This window comes from Pediculus humanus, genomic scaffold (genome assembly GCF_000006295.1).
Source record: "Pediculus humanus corporis 1103172108294 genomic scaffold, whole genome shotgun sequence".
Taxonomy (NCBI): Eukaryota; Metazoa; Arthropoda; class Insecta; order Psocodea; family Pediculidae; genus Pediculus; species Pediculus humanus.
The window spans coordinates 49,837-55,946 of record NW_002987863.1 but is presented as its reverse complement, the minus strand read 5'-3'; positions in this window follow the sequence as shown (position 1 = coordinate 55,946).

Sequence of the window (6,110 nt, the reverse complement as noted above, 5' to 3'; positions counted from 1 at the left end):
TGCACCCTCTACTTTCCAAAGACTAATATTGAACACCGTTTTAACAGGATTGCAAGGTTTACAGTGTTTCGTGTACCTTGACGACATAGTCATTCATGCTAGTGTTGTGATCCCAACGAAATCTGACCTTCAACGAGGGCATCTATTTAAAGTTTATAGTATTTATTTTATTATGGATATTTATTATTAGTCTATCTAATCGCTTGAGGAATTTTTATGAGAGTATTTGTTTGTTGTTTATGAACGTGACATAATAAAAAACGCGGACCTTTGGAACACTTTCTCTTCATTAATTCAGAAGAGCGTACAAAGACCGTAATCATCCCTTATGAAAGGAGATAATAGATTTATTGGGGCAATTCAAGGGTTACAGACGCATCGATTGTTTTGGTCATCATATAAATAGTGGGCCTAAACGCCACAGGACTCACTAGAATTTAGTTTTGTGATTGTGTTATACGGTTATTGTTATTCCAGCTACGGCTGCTGTTGTTAATTTAATTTGTGTTAGTGTATTTAATTACGTGAGTCATTTTTTTTTTTTTTTATTTTAAATTTCCTCGATTACAAGCAAAATTGAAAATGGCGAATATTAATTTTTTTTTCCCCTTCAAGGTTGTCTCATGGAACTTTGCATACAGTTGGCCATCATAATGATCGGAAAGCAAACGATGAATAGTATTTTGGAAATGGTAGTGCCGTGAGTACCCAATGCAATGCGATTAAAATTTAAATTTTACAATTGAACAGAAAAAGTTGCATGGGCAATACCTAAAAAGAATAAATGCCGAAGATATTAATAAGAAGAGCACGCACAATTGGCTACGACGTGGAAAACTTAAAATTGAAACGGAAGCGTTTATTACAGCGGCTCAAGATCAGGCATTGCGGACCCATAACTATGAGAAAGTAATTCTCAAAGTCCGCCAAGATGACAAGTGCCGAATTTGCCAATCACAATCGGAAACAATCAGCAAGATTGAGTTCCTCGAGTAACGAGATCCATAACAAATTTGGCGCAGTCGGTAGGATCTCTTCTGGACACCGAAGGGAACCATTAGAATAAGACATTATTCTCTCTGCGGTGGTGAGTTTAAACTCTTTGTCGAAGACGAGGAAATATAATTCAAGTAAGTGGAAATTTTAATAAGTGCTCACTAACACGTCCAAGATGCCAAAACCGGATGCACCACCCCAAAGTACCACCCAAACTGCATCCCTGGATTTCCTATGTAAATTCATCCCTAAAGAATTTTCCGGGGAGCGGGACCAACTAAGTAGGTTTATATCCGCATGTACCCAAGCCATGGAGCTTTCTTCTGAAGAGAATAGGTACCCTTTGTTTCGCTTCATTTGCTCCCGTTTGACTGGTAAGGCGGGCGAACAGATTTGCACAGACGAGTTTGATAACTGGGAAGAACTGAGGGACAAACTGATAGAAAAATATCAGGATCGTACGCATTTTTCTCAGCTAGTTGAGGACTTAAATGTTTGTAGACAGAGACACGGTGAATCCGTATCTGACTTCTTTTATAGACTAGAAAAATTAAACAGTCAGGTATTGGCTTACTTAAAACTGAACACCGAAAATAAAAATTGTTATCGGGAAGGATAGAAACCTTTAATTACATAACTTTGAATAGATTTATTCACCATTCGCATCCTTCGATTTCTCGCATGCTTCGATGGAAGGAATTTAATGATTTAAATGCTGCACATTCAGCAGCAATTATGGAAGAAAAAGCACTGAAAATCTCAAAAGATGACAAATTCTGCAAATTTTGTAGGAGAGACACCCATAATTCTAATGAGTGTAGATTTAAACCCAAAGATATACACAGAACCCGTACTACGTCCCATACTAGTGACAACAAAGTCTGTAGGCATTGTAAAAAACCTGGACATTTGTTAGAGGACTGTTATCTTAGAAAAAGAAAAATTGAACAAAAAGGAAGATTTTTTTTTAAAAAGGAAAATGAGGAGCCCACTCGAATTAAAAACGAACATTTGAATTTTGTGGATTCCACAGAAAAGAATACTTCACTAAAGAAACAAACTGATGTTTCTGAAGGTGTTCGAAATATAAAGATCCTTCATACCATTGGTAACCTCAATTTTATCAATGTATTTTCTAAAAATTCCAAAAAGGGGAACTCAAAGTTTCAATTCTTAATTGACACGGGGTCTAACGTAAACATAGTAAAAGCATGCAAATTGACTCCTCAAACAAATATTAATTCAAGTGAGAAAATTAATATATTTGGTATTAGTCCAAACCAACCTATCAAAGCTGAAGGCACCTGTGTACTCACATTGAGAGTAGGAAATCGCCCAATCTATCAAAAAATTTCATATAGTAAATCAAGTGAGTAATGTCCCTTATGACGGTATATTAGGAAAAGAATTTTTTATAAAACAAGAAGCTTGCATAGATTACAAAAACCGAACCTTGCTACTAAAAAACTTATCTAAACCCATACCTTTATTACCTAACAAGAACCCTGATCGGAACCAGATTCATTTGAAGGCCAGAACGATCACTTTGGTTCAAATCGATATTAAAAATCCTGAAATTAAGGAGGGAATGATCCCAAATATAGAATTAGGAAATGGAATCTATCTATCCAAAGCTATCGTAAAAGTAAAAGATAGGAAAGCTTGTGCTACCGTATTAAATACGCAAGTAACAGATCAAACTATTGAACCAATATCTGTTAGGTTAGAAGAAATACCCGATTCCATTTTCCAAATATCCAACTCAAATACCACTTTCGAAAGACAAGAGTTACTCATTGACAACTTACGATTGAGTCACATAAACTCAGAAGAGGCAAACTCGATTGTTAAACTTTGCAAGAAATACTCCGATATATTCCACTTACCGGGAGACGTACTAACTAAAACCGATGCTATACAACATGAAATTAATGTGACAGATCCTTGTCCTATTTTTTCCAAAATTTATCGATTTCCAGAAGTTCATAAGGAAGAAGTGAATCAACAAATAAGAAATATGTTAGATCAGGAAATCATTAAACCTTCTAATTCACCCTGGTCTTCTCCTTTGTGGGTAGTTCCGAAAAAGGCTGATGCCTCAGGTGAAAAGAAATGGAGAATTGTCATTGATTATAGAAAGTTAAATGAAATAACTGTAGGCGACAAATTCCCAATCCCTAATATCGAAGAAATTCTCGATCAATTGGGACACTCAAAATATTTTACTACCCTCGATTTAGCATCGGGTTTTCACCAAATTCCTATGAAAGAATCAGACCAACATAAGACGGCATTCTCGACCCCCCTGGGACATTATGAATTTACTCGAATGCCGTTTGGTTTAAAGAACGCACCTTCTACTTTTCAAAGGTTGATGAACACCGTTTTGGCGGGATTACAAGGGTTACAATGTTTCGTGTACCTCGATGACATTGTAATTCACGCCAGTTCTATTGAGGAACATGAGATCAAATTGAAAGCTATTTTTGACAAACTTCGCCAAAATAACTTAAAATTGCAACCAGATAAATGTGAATTCTTAAGAAAGGAAATTGCTTACTTGGGACATCTTATCAGTGATGAAGGTGTCCGACCAAACCCCGAGAAGGTACAAGGCATAAACTCATTTCCCACTCCTAAAAAGGTCAAGGATATCAAATCCTTTCTAGGTCTCGTTGGCTATTATCGGAAATTCATAAAAAATTTTGCGCAACTAGCAAAACCTTTGACCTGTCTCCTAAAAAAGAATAAAGCTTTTGTTTGGACAGAAAAAGAACAAGAAGCCTTTGATGCATTTAAAAACATTCTTATTAACAAACCTTTACTACAATACCCAGATTTTAACAAGGAATTTATATTAACTACTGATGCTTCGAATTTTGCCATAGGAGCGGTACTTAGCCAAGGAGAAATTGGTAAAGACTTACCTATAGCTTATGCCTCACGAACACTAAACGATTCCGAAGTGAATTACAGTACAATAGAGAAAGAATTACTTGCCATAGTATGGAGCGTAAAACACTTCAGACCTTATTTGTACGGACAAAAATTCACTATCGTTACTGACCACAAACCTCGACACCACGGGATTGATTCACTGGAGTTTCGTCTGTCAATCAAGCTCGACGTGGTTGTTCTACATTATTAAAGACAGACAGAGCATCTACGGTTGGACTTAGTAGTAAAGCTTTTGTTTTCACTTATATTATATTTAGTGTTTAACTGATAAGTAGTGTAATTAGTGGTATTTCTGGTTAATATAATATATTAGATGGAATTTGTCTATTTATTATGTTGAATATCCAAATCAGCTGCGAGCATACTACAAAGTCAGCAACACCGATTTCCTCGAAGAACGAGATCCATAACACTAGTTCTATCGAAGAACATGAAACTACAAATTAAAAGCCGCCACCTCTGATAAACTCCGGCAAAACAATCTGAATTTACAACCAGACAAATGCGAATTTCTAAAGAGGGGAAATTGTCTACCTGAGATATATCATGAGCGATGACGGTGTCCCAACCTAATCCTGAAAAGGTGCAAGGCATAACCTCATTCCCTACTCTTAAAAATGTCAGAGATATCAAATCCTTCCAAGAACTCGTTGGTTACTATCGAAGATTAATAAAGAATTTCTCACAAATAGCGAAACCCTTGACCTGTCCTCTAAAAAAGGATCAGACTTGTCTCGGGACTGAAAAAGAACAGAAAGCATTTGACTAACAAACCTTAACTCCAATATCCAGACTTCAATAAGGAATTCGTATTAACTAAAGATCCTAGATGAGAATCACGTCTCAAAGTTAGCGGATCACATTTCGGGTTTGCGAAAACCTACAAAAGAATCAAAGAAAATTTCAAGTGGGAATCCACGGGAAAAGAAAAGTGCGTCTTTTCAGGAAAATAAACCCCTTAAGGTACCACCTCTTGAAATTAAAGACAAATAGAAGCGGCACACCAGAATGCCATTATTGGAATGGGAAAATACATAGAATCCCATCAAGAGGACCCTATCTTAGCCCAAGTTATACATGCAGAAGAAAAAACTACAAAAAAAGGAGTTCTGAAAAGGGCAAAACCCCAAAATCGTCCAAGAAAATAAAGAAAACGAGATAATGGAAGAAGGGCAACTTGCAACAAGTTTCCTTCATCCTCAATTCTTTATGGCAAACATAACAATACGTGATAAAACATAAAACATAAAAAAAAAAAGAAAGGAAGGAAGGAAGGAAGACCTCGTATGAAATTTTAACATTTTTTTTTTTGTGATAATTTGATTACTATTATTATTAATAATAACGACAATGGGAATTTTCCCATTTCGAGGGAAATTTAGATTCGTCACTGATTTTACAACATTTTTCAATAGTAAAAAAACAAAGAAAAGGGCAAAAAAAAAAAAAAAAAAAGAAAAAGAAACCAAAAGCGAATCAATTCTTTTGTCATTTTAGCCTGCCTCCGCTCTGAATTTTAAATTTTTTTTTTCGGGCTTTCAGGTCCCTGAATTATTTTTACAATGATTTGTTTTTTTTTTTTTTTTTAAATGACCCAAACTTCACGTAAGGTAAACCGGAGTCAACAATGTTTTTTTAAACCCTATCCCCAAAAAAAAAAAAAAAAAAAAAAAAAAAAAAATTTATTTTACTGCTTTTTACAAGTCGAGAGACCAACCTAAACCTAAACCTTTCAAACAGTTTTATTTTTGCATTCTCCCGATTCGAATCCATCCGTCGTCCGAATTTTTTTTAAGGGGGAGAAGAGTAGGTTGAAAATGGAAAATAAAGAAAATTACGAAGTGACACTAGTGGCTCAAGGTGAAATTTTCGACGTGAAAAAAAATCCGTTGATTTTATCGAGTCCGTATTTTAAAAATATCGTTCAAGTAAGTTGAAAAACCAATTTTTTTTTTTTTTTTTATAAACAAATCCAATCACTTTCAACTATTATTATTATTATTATTATCATCTACGTTTTAGAATAACGAATCCAAACACCCGATTATTTTTTTCAAAGGAATCGAAAGTGAAATCCTATCGAATTTTACTAATCTTGCAAACGAAGGATTTACTAAAATTCAAACAAAATCCCTCAACGATTTTTTAAATTTTTG